The sequence below is a fragment of the Heloderma suspectum genome, chromosome 2 (genome assembly GCF_057233095.1).
Source record: "Heloderma suspectum isolate Gila_16-S chromosome 2, 16-S_ref, whole genome shotgun sequence".
Taxonomy (NCBI): Eukaryota; Metazoa; Chordata; class Lepidosauria; order Squamata; family Helodermatidae; genus Heloderma; species Heloderma suspectum.
In genome coordinates, this window is record NC_139459.1 from 241,815,771 (window position 1) to 241,837,392 (window position 21,622).

The window sequence follows — 21,622 nt, forward strand, 5'->3', positions numbered from 1 at the left end:
CCGTCTTAATGGGTCCTCCACCCCTGTGGAGGGGTTGTAGAACCAAGAAGTCCAACCCCACCAGGTAGTGATCTGACCATGACAAGGGGGTGATGGGTATACCCCCATTTTTCAGAACACTCCCCACCTCTCCAGAAACAAACACAAGGTCTAATGCATGGGTGGGCCCAGTTGGAATAGGGTGCAGCTCCCAGGAAGTCATGGTCTCCATGAAGTCCCAAGGCACCCCCACAAGGATGGCATCCAAATATATAATGAAGTCCCCCAATACCAACAAGTTAGGGACTGCACACACACATCAGAGACCACCTCAAGCACCTCAGCCAGGGAGCCTGTCTTGCAACGGGGTGGGCAGTACATTAGCAGAATCCCCAGACTGCCCTTCAGGCCCAACCTCCAGTACATGCAATCAGCAACCCCAGTCTCCCAGAGAGGGAGTCTGGTGAAGACCAAGGACTCCCAGTAGATAGCAGCCACTCCCCCTCCCCGACCCCCAGCCCTCGGCTGCTGCGCATATGAAAATCCAGGCGGACAAATGGCCATAAGAGTGGGAGCAGCGGCCTCATCTAGCCAGGTCTCTGTAATACATGCCAGGTCCACACCCTCATCCAGGTTCATGTCATGGATGAGAGATGTTTTATGGGCAACAGACCTGGCATTACACAGCAGCAGGCAAAGGCCAGAGGATGGAGTCACGCATACCTCAGCTATCCTTCGGCTCTGGACAGGCCCGGAACAGGGGTCAGATATTACGCATCTCTCACCTGTTCCCCTTACCCGGCCCGGCCTGCCCCTAGCGCTCTACCAGCATCTTCTGCCTAGCCTCACTGTGTTCTGGCTCCCAGAACTCCCCCCAATGCCTCCACCAGGTGGCCACATGCCTCCCTCACTTCCACCTATCAGGTGGGCATCCTACCCCTAAAATCGCAAAGACAACCCCAAAGCCCACCACCCACCAACAATTTTTTAAAACTACAACCCAGGACCTCTGCTCCCTTGTGGCTCCCGTGAGTGGTTCATCCAAGTTATAAGCCTTTCGGGATCAACTTAAAGCTGTGTGATCTTTCTAGCAGGGAGGGGTGGAGCGAGCTCCCTGCAGCTCCTCCCTCTCTGGCTGAGGTAAGGACCAGGTTGCCCTCCCCCTTGTAGTGATGTTCTTCCTGGGAGGCAGGAGGTGCAGCCTCCCAGTGGCCCTTGGTTCTCTGGGTGATGGATGAGATCTTTATGTTGTGGTTGAGTTCTTTGGGAGTATTTTATGTTACAATTTATATTGTATTTTGTTGTGGGGTTTAATGTTTGATTTGCCACTTAATATGAGTCTATTTTCTAAGCTTTTTGTTTGAATAGGGATATGTTTTGAGTGAGTTTTCCTTGGTAAAACACAAGTTGTCTGGAAGGTTTTAACATTATTTTGATACAGTTTTTAGTTGGTAGAATCTAGGAAGCAGTCAGATTGAGGAGCGAGTTCCTGCCAGCCAAGTTACATTGGTTCCAATTTAAGAAGAGCTATTTCCCAAAAAGTTGAACATAGTTTGGCTTAATTTCCGATCCAATCTGACTTCAGAAGTTAAGAAAAGCCATGCTGGATCAGACCAAAGGCCCATCTAGTCCAGAACTCTGTTCAACCAGCTCTTAACCAGGAACCCACAACCAGGACATGAGTGCAACAGCACCCCCCACTCGATGTTCCCCAGCAATAGTGTACATAGGCTCACCGCCTCTGGTACTGGAGGTAGCATCCCCTCTCCATGGTGTTAGATCTTCCTAATGCTGTGCACACAGTCCAGTAGGAAAAGCAATGCATGGTTGTACTTCAGCCACAAGTAGCAAAGAGGGAAGTATGGAGATTAGATCTCCCCCTACCCAGCATAGTGCTTGCATGCCAGGATGAAAAGTGGAAACTGGCCAGGACCATTGGGGCTTTTTTGTATAGCAGCGCACCAGGGAGGGAAATCCCTCCTTCTCTCTTCTCATGGCTGCTGTTTACCATCGTGCCATCCAGTAAATGTACTTTAAAAACAGGGGGAGGGTGATTGGGTGGGTAAACTGGGAATTCTTCTCTGGCTTGGATTGTAATCTAATCCAGAGAAGAATTTGAAGGCTCAAAAAGCCTTCTTTCAGATGAGCTTAATGAGTCCCCAAAACTTGTAACGAAGCCTGAGCTTACAGATATTGTCATCTCTTAGGAATGTTTAAGACATTGACACTTTTTTATTATATGTATTTTTCCACTAATATGGTGAGATTTTCCATTTGCCTGCTGGGTACACATACTCTGTTTGCTTGATATTTATTTGCTTTGCTCAAGTTGATTTGGATTAGAAGTGACTTTCTGAAAGGTCAATTGGCCTGTTGCTAATATAGGTACTGCACTTGAGTTCTGTTGGAGGATGCAGTTAGGCACAAGCATGGACATAAGCTAAAACATTTTGCTTTAAATATATCTTGAAGTGGAAAAAATATTGTTTATAACCTTGAAGGAGGCTGCAGTGAGCAGGTTTTTGAAATGTTTGGTCTTTATGTTTACTTTGAGAGGAGACGGAAAAGGATGCTTCTCACAAATGTTATATGTCAAGTAAACTATTTATTCTTGAGTACGTGCAGTTCTATATATTTCTATGGAAACTAAAAGCCTACAGTATATTTTAAGTAATACGTAGTTTTTTATGTTGATCGTCCTGAGTTCATCAAAATCAATACTGCCATTCTGACTGCCCTGTTCCCATCTGGTGCGAAGGAGACATCCATCATGGGTTTGCTCCTCCCGCTGCCCAGGACAGGCAAGGAACATATGACCGAGCTTTTTGCTTTGGTCCTGGCCCCTGTGGCTCCTCCCAGCCAGTTCATTCCTTGCCTTTGCCCGGGACGGAGCTTGTTCTTATCTCTCTTCAACAGTCTCCTTTCCCAGGCCGCGTTTTTCCTTTCAGTCCTTGTTCTACCTCTTTCTTAACAAACTTCTCTCTTTTTCTAGTTTAGTTTTTTTCTGTCTTTTAAAAACAAACAGAAAGGAAAAGGTTTTGCTGACCCTTTTCTGGCTCTTCTTCCTTTTCACCACAAGATGGCATCACCTACCAAGAAGAGCTCCAAAACCTGGTAAGAAAAAAGAAAAGGCGCCTTCAGTAAGGCCTATCAGAGTCCTCCGGAATCCAGCTGCCCACTCCCACTCGACTTTGAGGAGCAGATGGCTCTGATAGTGAGGGATTTACAAGAGGGCCATAGGGTCCAGGTATAGCCTATGTGCGCGCCCCACTGTTGCATTAGCAACCACAGCTTGGCAAATACAGGCAGATCGGAGTGGAGCCCTTGTGGAACTGGATGATGTGGGATCTCGCGCCCTCTCCATAGTTCCTGCCTCGGAAGAGGCCGATCCAGACATCAATCCGAAGGAGTTTGTGGGGGCACGTAAGCACTCCTTGGGGCCCTGGGAGTGGTAGGAATCTGAGACCCGCCCATTGTTTTCCTGCCAAAAATCAGTTTCATTTTCCCAGGATTGTGCAGCCTGCATTTTGCAAACACAACCTTTTCCAAAGGATAATACGAAGGCACAGCAACCCCCAGGGCCCCCCTCCTCCCCCACAGGAGATTCAGCTGAAGAAAAGCCCCTCCCTCTCCAGGATCAGGCTTTGTTTACAACAGTTCAACAGGCCATTAGAAGGGAATCCGCTCAGCTCTCTGATCAACCAAGGGGATGTAAAAAATGCAGGGAAAGCACTCTTTCCTCCAGCTCTTCTTCTCCTTCCCCACAGCCAAAGAAAAAATAAAAGAGGGCACTTCAGGCCAAGTGCTCCAAGATGCCTGATAAAACTAAATTGCCCACATCTTCTGCTGATCAGCTCCTGATTCTCCTGACCCTCGCCTCACAGTCCAGGGAAAAAACATCATAAGTCAAAGGGAGTCTGGCCTGAGCACCCTTCTGACTCAGATTCTCTTGTTTTGCTAGATGAATGGTCAGGTGAATGGTCAGATCCTGCGACAGTGGACGAAACTTCCAGTGTAAGATTATTTAACAATGATGATTTTCTTTCTACTCTGTCAAAAGCTATGGTTTCACTGAACATTAATTGTTCTCAGGAAACAACCAAGCAGCCTTCCAGAAATGAAGCATTATTCCCAGACTTTAAACCAGCTAACCGTGAGATACCTTTTCCTCCCTCCTTTGAAAAATTGGTTAAAGCTGAATGGAAGGCCTTCTGCCAGGCCAAAAGGAGCTCTAACATAGCTCAGAAATGGTACTCTTTTACTGAAGATATTAACAGTAAAATGCTGGATAGTTTTTCCTTGCTTAGGAGTGTTTCTCAATTATACAAGACATACACCTTCATTTCAGATGCCGCACAGGATTCCATGATTTTTGTGACACATTCCATTGCTTCAACCACAGTGGTAAGACGTTCACTGTAGCTGAAACAGTGGAACGTGGATGCTTATTCCAAAGGAAACCTAAGCACAGCTCCTATCACAGGAACACACCTCTTTGGAGAGGAAGTCCTCAAAAACATTTTAGTGGAAACCAAAGATAAGAAGAGGGCTTTGTTAAAGAGGGGTGAGAGGAGGTTCTCTAACAGAGCTCCCTCTTTCTCCTCCTCCTCTTCTTTTTTTGTTCCTTCAGATCTCCATTCAATTCATCCTTTCGGCCATGCAATTATAATTTCACAGAGCCCACATGGTCCAGAGCCGGGTTCCAACTTAGATCTCAGACCTCCAACCTTGGAAGGTCAGGCCTGCCCCAGTCCTCCAAAGCTCCTTGCCAACAATTCTGACTCCCTTCCTGCATGTGTTGTAGGAAGGCTGCAACACTTCTTTCACTCGTGGGAATGGACAGCACCAGACACCTGGACTCTCATAATTATTCAACATGGCTGTTTCCTGGAGTTTCACTCCACTCCCAGAAACAAGTTTCTTCCCTACCCCGTTTCCATGTCTGTTCACAAACAACAACTGATGGCAGCAGAAATTGCCCACCTGTTAGAGATAGGGGCAATAGAACCTGTCCCACCTCCCAAGCACTTCCCGGGTGTATACTCCTTTCTCTTCCTGGTCCCCAAGAAGGGAGGGTCCTCCTGGCATGCCATACTAGAACAGAAACACCTCTTGTCTCCAAGACCATGGGTTCTTGATAAACTTCCAAAAGAGCCACCTCCAACTCTCCCGATCACTCATCCACCTGGGGTCAGTTTTAGTCACCTCCAAAGGAATAATCTCCCTGTCCCCAGACAGTTTATCCAAGATTCACCAGGTAGCAAAGTCCCTCCTTCTAGGTCTCTCAGCAGATGCCATGTTCCTTGCTCAAATGCTGAGTCTCATAATATCCTGCTTAGGGACTGTCCCATGGGCCAGGTTACATTCCAGACCCTTGCATTGGCTACTTCTCCCCTTTCAGTCCAAAATAATCCACAGATGCAACATCAAAGTCATTCTGCCACTATCAGTCAGAACTTCTCTCCTCTGGTGGAGAACACCACACAACATAGCAAAGGGCACACCCATCCAGGAACCCTGTCACATCATTGTGATCACAGATGCCAGCCTGGAGAGTTGGGGAGCTTACTGCCAGGGCCATCCCGTTCAGGGGGTCTGGCCTCCCGAGGTGAAACACCACAGTATCAACTGGCTGGAGTTATGAGCAATCCACCTTGCCATCAAACATTTTGTCCAACTCACAGGTCCTGTGCATTTCCTAGTCAGAACAGACAGCACCACAGCCTTAGCACACATAAATCATCAAGGAGAACAAAATCCGAATCTTCTCACAAGGAGAGTTCTTCCTTCCTCCACTGGGTGGAACACAACATCCTGTCCGTCCCTGCACAGCACATCCAGGGGACCCTCAACACAGTAGCCGATTTTCTCAGTCAACAGCAATTCGACCCAGGCAAGCGGACTCTCAATCCAACAGTTTTTCAGAGTCTTTGCCATCACTTTGGCACACCCCTGGTGGACCGATTTGCCTCCCCACTCAACAATCAACTACTTCGCTTCTTCTCTAGACATCTAGCTTGAAGAGCAGAAGCCACAGACGTTTTCCACTCCCCCTAGCCCAGGGGCAGACCTTATGTATTCCTTCTATTTCCACTTTTGGCCAGGGTCCTCAGGAAGATCAAGGAGGAATGGACAACTGTAATACTCATAGCACCCTTTTGCCCCTGGATACCTTGGTTCTCCCAAATCCTACAACTGGCAGACCCCTGGTTCCTTCCATTGATACCTGACCTTCTCACGCAAGGTCCCATGTGGCATCTGAACCCAGAATAGTTGCTGCTTGCTGCCTGGCTACTGAACACTGCACCTCTGTCTCCCTAGGCTATTCAGCGAAGGTAATAAACACCATGCTATCTTCCAGGAGACCATCCACCAATTGAATGTACGAAACCACCTGGAAGGCAGTCATTGGTGGAGGAGGAAACACATCGATCACAAGATGGCAGGAATCAAAGAGTTGCTCCTGTTCCTGCAAGTGGAGCTAGCTATGGGACTCAAAGCAAACACACTTTGAAGACAAGCCACAGCTTTCTCTTCTGTCCTTTCCAAGCCCTGCCACAAGCCAGAAGCCACTTAATGCTCATCTGCATGTTAAATGATTCCTCAGTGGAGTGTCGCTTATCTCCGCTCCAGTTGTTTATTGTTTCCCTACATGGGACCTGCATACAGTCCTTCCTGCTCTCACTGCTCCACACTTTAAGCCTCTCAGAACTCTATCTCTACATTTCCTTTCACTTGAGGTTTTATTTTTGGTAGCTACAACCTCTGCTAGGAGAGTTTCAGAGTTATTAGCTCCATGAAGGACCACCTCAGCACATTGAGCAAGGACTCTGTTACAGTCTGGTTGGATCCATTCTTCATCCCCAAAATTAACTTTCTCTTTCACAGAACGCAAGAAATTGCTCTTCCCTCCTTCTGCCCTCCTCCTTCTCACCCCTCTCAGCAGTTCTGGCACAAATTGGATGTTAGAAGGGCCATCAAAATCTACCTTAAGAGGACTGAGGAACTCAGACATTCCAATTCCTTATTTGTTTCCTTTCATCCAACAGCTTTAGGGCAGAAATCTCTCCGTGCTACCCTTGCCAGGTGGCTCTAGGCATGTATTTTTGCAGTCTATAAGGTTAAAAAAAAAAAAACTCCCTAAACCTGCACATGTTACAGCATACTCCACCAGGGCCATGGCTGCCACAGCAGCTTTTTCTACAAATGCTCCCTTAGCAGAGATCTGTACAGCAGCCACATGGTCCTCACACCATACATTTGTAAGGCATTATAGGATGGACAAATATGCTTCTGCTGAAGACCCTTCAGACATAGAGTGTTACAACAAGTATTACTTCAACCATAGGGTCAGCCTGCTGTGGGGCCTTCCCTATGGGAATAGTAGCTTTTGTACATCCCATGATGGATGTATCCTTCGCACTGGATGGGAATAGAAAGTTGGGTACTTACTGTGAAGTTCCGTTCCAATTCAGGGCGCAGGAGACATCCATACCGCACTCCCTGGCAGGCTGACCACCCCTGTTGATACTAGCATTTATTACAGTTTTTCTCATGGAGTGTACCAATATCCAGACAGAGTTTTTTCTCCTTTTCCGTTTTACCTTCTGTTTTTTGAATTACTACATTAATGGCTCTTCAATAGCTACTCTGTCCAAATGCTTGGCAAGAAAAGAACTGTTTGGGAGGAGCCACAGAGGCCAGGACCAAGGCAAAAAGCTCTGTCGTATCTTCCGTGCCTGTCCTGGGCAGTGGGAAGAGTTAACCCATGATGGATGTCTCCTGTGCACCAAATTGGAATGGAACTTCACGGTAAGTACCCAACTTTCCAGTTCAAGGCTTACTAACTTATATTTATTTATTCATTTATTTGGTTTTAGCCTGCCTCAGCTCAAAGTCTCAGGGTGAATAACAACTGCTAAAAACTAAAATAAAAATAACTGACTACCGATTTCTTTATTGCTGCATAGAAAGCAAATTAACAACACTAATGCAAAGTCCTTATTAAATGGAGAAGAGTTATACATATTGGACATAGTACGAGTTATCATTGAAAGCAATGGGACAAGCTAGTCATTGAGGGCAGAGCCATCCTAAACCCCAGGTCCACGGGCTAGCTAAGTTTAGGATATGGTGGAATGATGCTCTGCAGGCCAGGGGGGCCTTCCACTCCAGAGTTGTGGCTGTGGAAATCTCATCAGGTATAAATCAGCGGTGGTATTCCTGCTGGCGGTAGGCGCTGAACTGGCATGTTCTGAGGGGGAGGAGGGGGCTTTAACTCGTCTGGCTCCAAAGCCCTTCCAGTTCCCCAAGAAGACTCAAGATTAGGCTCCTCAACAACAACACCCTCAAGCAGGCTTAGCTACCCCCACCCATTCATTTCAATTGAGGGGATTTTAATTCTGCTATCAAGGAAGGCAAAGGGAAGCTGCACCCACCATTACTGGCCTGGCTAGCATGAGCTGGCAGTACTTTTGAAGTGGCAGATAATTCACTGCTTTGTTCCCCTCAATCCCATTTAGGATTGCTCTTTAAACTACACCAGCATTTTATCTCTGTACTGTAACATTTGGTTCACTCACATGGCACATGACGCACTTCCCAATGTGTTGTCATCACTCTATTTCTCTCTCGGTATTCCATTTTTTCCTGACCATTTATATGATGTCTCCCCCAGTGATTGTGGTTTCTCGGTTCTACTGCTAGATTGGAAGAAAAATAACTTGGTCGCGCATTTCTTCTCCTATGACCAGAATAGTTGTTAGCCATTATAATTGGGGTGGCGGTGGTAGATATTTCTTGGTGAAGAAAGAGAGAGAGAGAAATCATGAGAAAAAGAAGAAGAGAAATCCCCCCCCCCCAAGGAACTGTGAAAAAAGAACAAAACAAAAGCATTCTACACATGGTGCTCAGATCTCAAAAGTTTCAAATATAGCTTCATTTTCTGAATACAACATTTTTAATGTTAAGGTTCCCTATTCTTCTAGACCAGCCTTCCTCAACCTGGTGCCCTCCAGATGTGACTAGAACTGCCATTGGCCATACTGGCTAGGGATGATGGGAGCTTTAGTCAACAAATCTGGAAGGGTCCAGGGTGGGGAACACTAGTCAAGACTTTGATATCCAGAGAATTTGAGATTTTCATTTCACCAGAAACATGGCTTTGCAAGTGATGTGCATGTGCTTTAACCATTCTTGGATATACGTCATGTGCTGAGTTTCAAGGGAAAGATGTAGAAAAGTCCTGTTTTCAGAATTTTCTAGTAAACTGGAATCTTTGTCATATAACAAATTTAAATAAAAAATGAAAATAAATTTCAGGGTTTTAGGCCATGTGTAATTACCATGTTCTTGGCTGCTACTGGAAGTTCCCCGTCCCACAACTCAAAGTTGAAAGAGGCACTGAAAAAAGGACACATTCTATCCTATGTTCAACTTGGCTTGCTCTCTGCTTGAATGTTGGACTCGGTTATGAGACAATCTTCATACCCCAGATTTTGAATTATGTCATCTTGGACTATGTAACACATTTCAGGGCTCTAGCTCATCAAAAGTACCTTAACATTTTGGATATCCTAGTCAATCAGTCAGTGAGGCTTATGCCCACTGACATACACCCATGAAGATTGTAATGCAATGTACAGTATAATAGTTTCCAGTAGTGTACATATGGGATTAAGGGGTGGCAAAATTAAACACCAGAGAGACTTGGAAAACCAAAGGAATCCATTCTACCATGAAGGCAAACTGGTACGGTAGCATACACAAGAGGAAAAAGCAGAAATGGATCTTAAAGAGTTAGAAAACCAAAAACCTTTTAAGGCAAGACAAGGGTCTTATACTGTCATACTTGGTTTATTTGTATAACCAAATATAAACCTATAAAGGCAAACAGTACTTTGTGGGCCTGTATTTTGTAAATATTCAGGGGCTGGAGGATTATTCCTACTCTAACATGAGTATATTAGTAATTTCAATTTTTGAGCCTAGTCTTATCTATTAACCCTTGATTTAGAGATATTCTCTATGCCATCTAACTATTTCTTTAGTAAATGCCCTTTAAAGGTCGCTAGAGTTCTTTCAGATCAGAGATTTGGGTTTAGAATTATTAGAATATTTGGACTCTTGATAGTTTTAAATCTTCAGATGTTATCAGGAAATCCTAAAATAAATATTAGCAAAGCAGCATTTTAAAAGCTAATTCTTAATACTAACAGTCTGGATGAGGAATAAGCTTCAATAAATGGGAAACTGGCTATTAGGGCCTTCACTATGAAGAGTAGTGAGGAGGATGCAGAAATAGAATGGGTTTTTTTCATTACCTGAGGGATTATGCTCAGACGAGAAATGCAGAATATTCTGAGGACCACAGCTGCACTTTGCTGTTGTATTAACCAGTAATAGTGAAGCAATGAAGCTGTGCCAAGAACAGCTATTCATTCTCAGAAACAGACAAAAAGTTACTTTCTTTTTCTTTAGTTTGAATTGCCATGTTTACCGTATGGTATGGTCAACGTCTGCCATTTTATAAGCAACAAGTTTGTAAATTAATGTCCATTCTGCTTGAGTGTAACTTACAGGTTCACAGGAAACTGTTTCACACATTTATTTTCTTTTTCTCCAACCCTTTTGAAACTACCAGTATTTATTCTGGGGCTTTGCTGGCAGGATTAGTTTCTTAGGTTCACATTTAACTCTGTTAAGAGTTATTCCTCAACTTCAAAATCACAAACATTCATAACCCCACATTCATCCACTTCCCCTCTCCTTTTCACAGTTTTGTTGAGTAGAAAAACTCAGATGAAGTAGTCTTGAATATTTTTTTTAGCCAAATACACTTTAGGCTGCAGTCCTGTACCCACATATCTGGATGTAAACCTCACTGATTTAAATGGAATATATGTGTATAGCTTTGTATTGTTTTATCTCTTTTCCATGCATTCTATCTATCTATCTATCTATCTGTATAACACGGTTTGCTGTTGTCATCATTCTATGCAAGATAATTCCACTTGACTTGTGTAATAACATCTTACAATCTTTCTCCTGTATATATGCAATTTTTCCTTACCTTTGACTCTCAGGGTTTTTATTTGGTTTTGTTTCTGTATTAGCATAACTACGCCTTGAAGGGGTCCACATTTAGACTGGGTTCAGACAACACCTCACAGCTCATCCTGGGTTATTTAACCCATGATCAGCCCCAGTACCCATGGGCATCAACTTGCATATGCACCCCCTGCTCGGGGATTGTCATGTCATGTGAACTCAGTGAACAAGGATTATGTGAGGGTTAAGCAACCCTCGCATACCCCTGAAACAGTCCATGGGTTTGCATATTCACAATGGTGGCTGTACCTGCCCCGCACATGCCACAGCCTCAACAGTGGGCTGTCGTGTCTGTGAACAATGTATTTCTCTGAACTTCTGTTATAAACAGAGGACTGGATCCAGGCTCTGCTTTGTGCGAGAGGAATGGATCTTCCACAAGAGGAAGGTCCCTTCCTCGTCCATTCTGGCACTTCCATTTTACCACACACTGCTGCTCACTAGACTCAACATGGCCTCCTAACTACCTGTGTAGCATTTTCAGGAGGCTGGAAGGGCTACTATGGGAAGGAGGACATGGGAAGTGCACTTCTGCCAGCACAGTTGATCCAGCTTAAATTTTGATCTAACCCAGAGTACAGATGGGACAAGTGGGTCCCTGCAACAAAATGCTGCTGTGTGGATTGAGTACTCCTTTCGACGGTTCCAGACATTCCATTCCTGCCCCCCCCCCATCACTGCAACAGTCAATCAGTATTGCATGTCCATTGAGAATGCACAGTCCTCATTGGGCTGTTTTATCTCCCCCCCCCCCTTGTTGGTTTTTGAGGTGGGTAGGGTGGACAGAATGGTGCCCAGTCTGAGCTGCATTAAAATCTTGGATTTCTCTATCAACTTCTATGGATATTTCTCACCTCTCTCCCTGAAAATAGCTTCTTAGTGTGAGCCAGTGACATGGTTTTCTCTACCCTTGTTATATCTATGTGGCTCTTTCTCTGTCCTCCTTTTCCATTTCATCCTCCCTCTCAGATGGATTTTAGGATTTCCTTCTCCTTACCCACACCAGTCAGTCAACATTCCATGGTCATTGGGTTCTTTTGGAGTTACCCTCTTAAGAATTTTTTTCTAAATATTTTTTGTAGTTCTGCTGACATTGGGGTTTCTGTGAGTCTGCTTATACCTCTCTCTTGTATGTGGATGCTGCTGTTTTGGCTACATAAGGACAAGCACTCAAAGAATTGAATCAAAAGGGAAAGGTATCTTTAAATTAAATATCTATAGATTAGAACAAAGCAAAACACTCAAGTCATGACTTGATGGATTCACAAATGCAGTAGACATTCCAAATTCCTTCCAAGTGATTGCTTTCAGATTCGTGCATAGGAAGACTTGGTGAAGATTTGCTGTAGTACTCTACAGCTCCTGGATGTCTAACCCAGCACTAAAACTGTTGTTCACTCAGTTAAGTCCAGAGCATTTCTCTGCATGTTTTTTCACCTTGCTTGATATTCTTATTAAATACACACACACACTGATCAGTTGCACTCAAAAGTGTGAATTTTTTTTATTAAAGCAGTCTTTTATTGACCACAGTCTTTTCCGCCTGTGTGTCCAGGGATAAATATACTTGTGATTCTATTTATAAACACACAAACTTTAATTTGGTTTGCAAGGAGCTCTCTCTGCTTCACTGTGAGTCACTACTGTAGTTCTTTACACTAAGCAGCATAGGACTTGGAAGCTCACATTTTCCACTTCCTGTTACTCCCTAGATGTTGTACTCTCCTTCATGTGGCATGAAAGGTTATGTGAAATTCCGAGCGTGAGACAAGAGTTATACACTTAGCTCTAGAGAAGCTGTTGAAAGAATATGTTGTCTTGCCAACATGGGAAAAAGGGTGATCAAAATCGCCTTAATTCCTCTATGTTTACTACAGGAGGGTGGCCCCTGGAAATCACGAACCTACTCAAAAGTACAACTGGTTGGGTTATTAGAGTAGACCTCAGCTCTGGTTTGCCATAATAAATTATGTTAATATATGAGTCTGCAGGCCACTTGTAGACTGAAAAATTACTGCATTCTGTGCACAGAATCATAGAATAGTAGGGTTGGAAGGGGCCTACAAGGCCATCGAGTCCAACACCCTGCTCAATGCAGGAATCCAAGGCAGAGCATCCCTGATAGATGGCTGTCCAGCCTCGTCTTGAATGCCTCCAGTGTGGGAGAGCCCACCACCTCCCTAGGTAATTGGTTCCATTGTCGTATTTCTCTAACAGTCAGGAAGTTTTTCCTGATGTTCAGCCAGAATCTGGCTTCCTGTAACTTGAGCCCATTATTCCATGTCCTGCACTCTGGGATGATCAAGAAGGATGTGCAATAAGCTTTCAGTTGAATTGTGCAGTAGCGTAGAAGAGTGCTTAACTCCCATTAGCATAAAGTCATGTAGAACAACATGGATATATACTTTGAAACATCTTTTGCAGATTGACATTGAACTGAAAGCAGAAATAGAGCTATGCATGCCATGATGCCAGTGAATAAGTTATTGAATGTGTAATTAATCAAGTGTGCAAGTTATGAAGAGTGCAGTAATTAATAGTGGGATGTGTTTTTGAGCTAATTCAGATATTTTCGGTAATCTAAAAAGTGCCGCCTTACTTAATTTGGTAGAAACCAGATGAAAATGTTTTATTGATGACTTCTGAATTTAACTGATAAAGGATTCCTCCCCTGGTCATGTCCAGGCTAAATAGTCTTAAGTGCTTAATTTTAATATAGGATTTCAATCCTTGTTTAGTGCATTTTAATGTATTGAAATAAGTTGAACATCTTCCTACCATTTTATTGTGGAGTCGCAGTTTATACATTTTAAAAATAAAATAAGTGTCAGGACTTAAATTGAACACCTGACAGTATTTAGCTCGGAAGAGACCACAAGGAAAATTATTTACTTTTTGAGGCCACTTTCCTGGAAGTAAGCCCCATTGAAAACAGTGGGTCCTGCTTCTGAATAAATATATACAGGATTGCACTGCAACAGGGCAATCCAATATATGTTTAGTCAGAAGTAAGTCCAATTGAGTTAAATGGGGCTATTCCTTGGAACTGGCTATAGGTTTGCAGCCCAAGTAGGGATGGGTGAGAAATTTGTTCAGTTCACATTAACCAGATTTGCATTTCCTGAACCTAAACATGAACCGAAATGTAACTTGCCTCCAAAAGCCATGCATTTCTGAAGTTTGTGATGCAGTTCACAAAAAAAGTGTATATTTCCAAAGAAGCATGCAGAAATGCATATACATTTTACAATGTGTAAAAATTCACATGTTTGCAGAAATGCACACAAAACACTTTACTCACTGGGGATAAATGAGTACTTTGGCAAATGTGTGAACAAAAACGTGTGCAAAATTCAGATTTTTTTTAAATGTGCAAAAAATGTGTATACATTTTTGTGCGTTCTAAAACATTTGTTTGCAGTCTGATGCAGATTCAGGATAGAACAAACGTAGCATTGGAAAAATGAGAACCTGAGTGAAATTGAGCTTGACAGGGTCAAATTGAGCTTGACAGGGTCACAGGGTCTTTGACAATATTGTCTGTTATATCATAGCACTTTAAACTCCGGTTGCTGCTGCAGCTGTTGTTGTTGTTGTTAACAGTTATATCCCACCTTTCTCCAAAGAAGCCCAAGGTGGCAAATGTGATCCTCCTCTCCATGTTATCCTTACAACAACCCTATGAGGTAGGTTAGGTTGAGCATGTGACTGGCCCTAATTCACCCAGTGAACTTCCTGGTTGATTGGGACTGGAAACTGGGTCTCCCAAGGCCTCTAATCACTACTCCACACTGGCTCTTGACATTAAGAACTTTCTGCTTGCTTGAATTACATTCATCTGTTTTAAAATGCATTTTTCACGTGATATAAGAGGCAAATCTTGGTTGGTTTGAGCCTTAATTGAATCTTAATTGAATTGAGACTTAATTTGAATCACAGAAATGGAAGAGGCAAAAAAAGAAGCAGTAAACTCCTAACCATATTTGGAGGTTATTGAAATGTCAGTTTACAGCGTGTGTGTTTTATAATATTTTTAAAGTAATGGATAAACTGCAAAGTAAAGCTTCTGTTAACCATCCAGTATTGCTTCAATTGTACATTAAATGCTGTTTCCACCTTTTTTTGGTTTTCTTTTAATTATACTTGAGTTTGCATGATCAGTTTTTGTTTGCAAACTTCTAGCTACAGCGGGGAGTGCTAGGAGAAATTACACAGTCAGGTTGTACAGAAAATGTTGCCACAAAATGAAATCCCTGTTTCTTTTTTACAATTACTTCATATTAATGTCTCCCAATGTCGTTAAGATACCACCGGAGAAATGGCACTGTTCATTTGGAAAGGAAAAAATTTATGTGGTTGTATCTATTTGCAATTATAAAAATGAGTAACCATATAACTATGATACCTGTTTTTCATATCATGGCAAAATTTCCTGTACAAATTCATTGTGTATATTAGCCCAATGTGCTTGGTTGCAGTGCAAAGTTTAAAAACAAGTAGGCAGGGTGCAATAATAGACATAAAGCCTTTGGTGGCATGCTGGCTTTTCGCCCTTGCAGTTTATAATATTTTGATCTATGATTAACTTGTAACATGACAATGATCATAGAATCATAGAATCATAGAATAGTAGGGTTGGAAGGGGCCTACAAGGCCATCGAGTCCAACCCCCTGCTCAGTGCAGGAATCCAAGTCAGAGCATCCCTGACAAATGGCTGTCCAGCCTCGTCTTAAAGGCCTCCAGTGTGGGAGAGCCCACCACCTCCCCAGGTAATTGGTTCCATTGCCGTATTGCTCTGACACTCAGGAAGTTTTTCCTGATGTTCAGCCGGAATCTGGCTTCCTGTAACTTGAGCCCATTATTCCGTGTCCTGCACTCTGGGATGATCAAGAAGAGATCCTGGCCTTCTTCTCTGTGACAACCTTTCAAGTACTTGAAGAGTGCTATCATATCTCCCCTCAGTCTTCTCTTCTCAAGGCTAAACATGCCCAGTTCTTTCAGTCTCTCTTCATAGGGCTTTGTTTCCAGTCCCCTGATCATCTTTGTTGCCCTCCTTTGAACCCTCTCCAGCTTGTCTGCATCCTTCTTAAAGTGTGGTGCCCAGAACTGGACACAGTACTCCAGATGAGGCCTAACCAGTGCTGAGTAGAGGGGAACTAGTACTTCCCGGGATTTGGAAGCGATGCTTCTATGAATGCAGCCCAAAATAGCATTTGCCTTTTTTGCAGCCACATCACATTGTTGGCTCATATTCAGCTTGTGATCGACGACAATTCCAAGATCTTTCTCGCTCGTAGTGTGGTTGAGCCACGTATCCCCCATCTTGTAACTGTGCATTTGGTTTCTTTTTCCTAGGTGCAGAACTTGGCATTTGTCCCCATTAAATGCCATTCTGTTGTTTTCTGCCCAGCACTCCAGTCTATCCAGATCACTTTGAATTTTGTTTCTGTCTTCCAAAGTATTAGCTATCCCTCCCAATTTTGTGTCATCTGCAAATTTGATCAGCATTCCCTGCACCTCCTCCTCCAAGTCATTAATAAAAATGTTGAAGAGCACTGGGCCCAGGACTGAGCCCTGCGGTACCCCACTCGTTACCTCTCCCCAGCTTGAGAAGGTCCCATTGATAAGCACTCTTTGAGTCCGATTCTGTAGCCAACTGTGGATCCACCGGATCGTTGTTTCATCTAGCCCACTTTGAGCTAGTTTGCTCATCAGGATATCATGGGGCACTTTGTCGAAAGCTTTGCTGAAGTCGAGGTATATGATGTCTACAGCATTCCCACGGTCTACAAGGGAGGTGACTTGATCAAAAAATGAGATCAGATTTGTCTGGCAGGACTTGTTTTTGACAAATCCATGTTGGCTTCGAGTAATCACGGCATTGTTGTCAAGGTGCTTCCAGATGGATTGCTTTATGATCTGCTCCAGAATTTTCCCAGGGATTGATGTCAGACTGACTGGTCTGTAGTTCCCAGGTTCCTCCTTTTTACCCTTTTTGAAGATAGGGACAACGTTAGCCCTCCTCCAGTCATCTGGCACTTCCCCGGTCCTCCATGATTTCTCAAAGAGAATAGACAGCGGTTCTGAGAGTTCTTCTGCCAGTTCCTTTATTACTCTAGGATGCAGTTCATCTGGCCCTGGAGATTTGAACTCATTCAAAGTAATGAGGTGTTCCTTGACCATATGCCTGTCGATCTCAAGCTGCAATCCTGCCCCTTCAGCCTGTACTTCGCCTTTGCCAGGGGGGTCATAGACCCTCTTTTGGGAGAAGACTGAGCCAAAGTAGGAATTGAGCACCTCTGCCTTTTCTTTGTCATCTGTTATCATTTTGCCATCCTTATTTAATAGCTGAATAAATACTTAGTGAAGTATTTCTATGATGAATAAATACTTAGTGGTAAGGAAACATTTGCTAGTCTGAACAGTAAAACCGTGGTCTGTGAGGAATATAGTCCATGGCTCTGAAAAGAGAGTGGGTTGAATATAGATGAAGTTAATTAATTAATTAATTAATTACATTTCTATACTGCCCAATGGTCCCATCAAAATCAACACAAAAGTTTAGTCATGACTAACTTCATTCTCATTAAAATCAACAGAATGTAAGTGTAACCCCTAACTCAGTTTTCAGAACATAGGGGTAATTCCTTTAATTGAGGTAGGACAGTCACAATTTTCAACGTCTGCCTCCGTGAAATATTTTCAGTCCAGTAGTCACTATTTTAAAAAAGTAGCTTTAACCTTTCATTTTTTTTTTCTTCTTTTACAATATGCATATCTATATTACCTAAATGTGAAATTCTAAAAATCACAAGGGAGCTAGATATAGAAGTTGTATATAGGCCTATGTATCCTAACTATATTTAACCTTATGGTGATGCCAAAAATTATAAATGTTAATCAGGGGCATTGCTAGGTTCTTAAAAGATCCGGGGCACGGGCCCATAACACAAATTTACATATACACACGAATCTTATCTCATGTCTAATATGTGAGTGTGCATGTGGTGTGCTTGCGTGTGTGTACAGATTGCATACATACATAAGAAGTGTGCACTGACCACCCACCCCACTTCAACTCAGACCCCGATTCAGCATTTTGGAAAACACCCCGCTTCTGCTGTGGCCAATTTGTAGTCGGACCACTTCAGCTCAGCACCAAACCTGAGTCAATGTTTGGAAAAAAGAGTCTTTATGCTTCCTGTTGACTACCATGGGAAATTAGAAACAAACTGTAACTTTTTTCGCTTGGTCAGAACTGGATGATAATTTCAGGCATAGTAGACCCCTAGAAGGGGATTATACCTGCCCAATGTCAGAAAAATAGGTGCAAGGTTTGCATTTTGATTTTCTTTTAAAGGGAACTGCCAGTAATATTTTTATTCCTTGGAAAAATTGGATACACATTTCAGGATTCATTGCCCCATCAGGGGAGATGACGCCTGCCAAATTTCAGAATGATAGCCATAAGGGCTTTTGTGCAAGGGTGGCCTTGACATTTTGAGGTCTCCAAAAGAGGACATACTTCTCTCCCTATGTTCCTTGTGGACCATTGTTCTGAACATTACGGACAGCCTAGAGTTGTCCCTAAGTAAGAACCGTCAAGGTTTCAGAAGGATAGGTGCAGCAGTTCATGTGAAAGGGGAGTTCTCCAGTTTGGGGGCGGAAATGATTTTCTTTCCCTTCCATTCACCCCTTCCCCAGTAGTTTTTGGGTAGATTTGTATGAAAATGCACAGGTCATTAGAGGTGTCCCCCAGGCAAGGAACCTGCAAAGTTTCTTAAGGATATACAGTACATGCATGCATATTTAGAATTACTAGACTGTATTTACATTTCACCAATGTTAGCAGCAGGAGAACATGGGTGGGAAGGTGCTATTGCACTCATGTCCTGCTTGTGGGTTTCCTATGGGCATCTGGTTGACCACTGTGTGAACAGAATGCTGGACTAGATGGACCTTGGTCTGATGCAGCATGGCTGTTCTTATGTTCTTAAATACAGAGTGCCTCTGAACATGTACAGAATGTTTTTCTTTCACCACTGGGCACTTACATTCTCCCCCTACCAATTCTATTCCCCTCCATGCAACCATCCGTCCTCATCCTACCATCCTCCAGCAACTCTTCATAAAAACAGATGTCTTGTTTTGTGCAACTCCTCTCTACCTCCTCTTTGTTATGCACAAGCTCTCATTATATCTTCCTCCCCATAACTTCATTTGTGCCAAGACTTCACCAGATTTCAGCCAATGAGTCTGTTTTCAAAACTAGGGCTAAGTTATGGAGAAACTCTGAGCATATACTAAGTGCCTTTTCCTCACCAGTGAAGCTAGAGGTCATGCAAAACAACCCCAAACCCACGAATGACAAAACATGCATAGGACTATGCTGAAAGGGTAGTCAATTCATTAGACAGAATTGGGTAGGCACTGTGTTAAGCTTGCAGTACCATGCTCACAACTCAGGACTTATTTCTGAGTAAACATGCAGAACATCAAGATGCAAACCTCCCTGCAAAAGTAACTTGTGCTGGAATCCTATGCACACTTTCCTGAGGGTAAGCCTCATTAAACATAATGGGACTTCTGAGTAGGCATACATAGGATTGCATAAATTAGCAATATTTATCTCCCCTCCACTTAAAAAACGAACCAAAAACTCCTATTTTTTTAATTAAAGCTTTCTGTTCATAGGAACATAGGAAGTTGTCTTATACTGAGTCAGACCCTGGGTCCGTCTAGCCCAGAATTGTTGACACTTACTGGCAGCAGCAGCTCTCCAGAGTTTCAGGCAGGATTCCTTCTTAGCCCTACCTGGGGATGCTGGGGATTGAACCTGGGACCTTCTGCTTGCCAAGCATGTGCTCCACCACTGAGCTACAGCCCTTCCTGTTGCTGGATAATGGCAACTGACAGACAAAACAGCCTCAGATTTGTTTCTCTGCACCATGTGAACCCACTCGTCTCAAAGACTTGAGTGAGGAGAAGGAGAAAAACCAACCCTCTTGTCTGCTTGTATAAAGTCAAATACAGTTCAGAACTTCTCTTGCCTGCCAAAGAGAATTCTCTTTAAGAATTCCCCAATATATGTTCTGGGTGGAATAAAGAGAGAGAGAGAGAGAGAGAGAGAGAGAGAGAGAAAGAAAGAAAGAAAGAAAGAAAGAAAGAAAGAAAGAAAGAACGAACGAACAGGGGAGGGGAGGGCAGGGGAGGGGAATGGTGATTGGAAATGTGAGTGCGGTTAGGGGTTAGAGAGAATTCCTTAAGCTAAGCGGCTCCTTTCAGAGAGGTGGTAGTTCAGAGGAATTTAGGAGGCTGTGGAGAGTTTGTCAGGATTGCACGTACTTAAATGAACTTTATAAGTTGAGGTGGCTGAGGGCTTTTTCTAGCTTTTTTAAAACTGTAGAACCTATTTAAAAGCCCCAGCAGTTTCTCGATCATGACACCACATAGTCCTAACCCTCCCTTTGGGAGTATTTGAGTCCTACAGCTATTTAAAGGTGTCCCCAACCAGTTGTGTCCGACTCTAGGGTGCGGTGCTCATCCCCGTTTCTAAGCCGAAGAGCCAGCGTTGTCCGAAGACGCTTCCATGGACATGTGGCCGGCATGACCAAACACCGAGGTGCATGGAACGCTGTTACCTTTCCCGCCGAGGCAGTACCTATTTATCTACTTGCAATTTCTTGCTTTCGAACTGAGAAAGTAAAGTGGAGGAGGAGAAACAAGTTTGTGGAGCCTGATTGGATCCTTTGCTGTACTGAAGCTACTAAACTTCTGCAGAAGCCAAAGGTTCCAGTCTGGGGCAGTAAAATCAGATGCTGTGTAAAATACCAGTATTTCATATGGAGGTCTTTCTTCCCTTCCTTCTGTCTCTTGAAAATGTCATTGCAGGCAAGCTCCCAATGGTGGGCATGTAAGAGCAGAGAAGTAGGGGGAGAGAGGTTTTTTACACCCCCAAAAAACCTACACCAGAGATTAGTGACTTCCTAATGGTCACCTTAAACACCTTCTGATTAGGATCCCTAATCCCCTGGGTGGCTTGACAGTTTTTTACTTTATATTTTAGACTTTGATAAAAGGAAACTTTATGCATGGCTAGCGCAAAAGCCACTGGATCTAACTGTCTGAACTTTGGCAGGCTCAGTCAGCTCTATGGAGGCTGCTGGGTCCCCAAATTCCATGCACATATGTGGAAGCACAAAAAATTATAGCTCTTTGCTTTGACAGATTTTCTTGAAAATAGCAAATTTTACCTGTGATTAGCACAAAAGCCACTGGGCCTAACTGCCTGAAATTTGGCATATTCAATCAGCCCCATAGGGGCTATCAAGCCTCCAAATTTCATGTATTTAATGTAGTACAAACTAAAAAAGTTATGGCCGTTTTTGTTTTCCAATGCAAGTCTATGGGAAAATGTAAAAAAAAAGGGGGGGGGGATTAGTACAGCTCAAAAGATCCGGGGCACAGCTCAAAAAAAGATCCAGGGCCTGTACCCAGGTAGGTCTCCCTTAACAACACCCCTGGTGTTGATCA

The 21,622-nt window shown here is 43.4% G+C and overlaps 1 protein-coding gene and 1 long non-coding RNA gene across 2 annotated transcripts in view; one reads left to right on the forward strand and one right to left on the reverse strand.

The window, feature by feature from the left end:
- TENM2 (teneurin transmembrane protein 2) overlaps nt 1-21,622 on the forward strand; it is a 1,208,485-nt gene that overhangs the window by 915,663 nt on the left and 271,200 nt on the right. The gene's annotated exons all lie outside the window — the stretch shown is intronic.
- Nucleotides 2,566-21,622, reverse strand: part of LOC146354314 (uncharacterized) — a 33,476-nt gene continuing 14,419 nt past the window's right edge. The window contains exons 2-3 of the long non-coding RNA XR_014788359.1: nt 8,562-8,777; nt 2,566-3,090 (exon numbers count right to left, since the gene is read on the reverse strand). This is a non-coding gene — a long non-coding RNA (uncharacterized LOC146354314). The remainder of the gene's footprint in view (nt 3,091-8,561; nt 8,778-21,622) is intronic.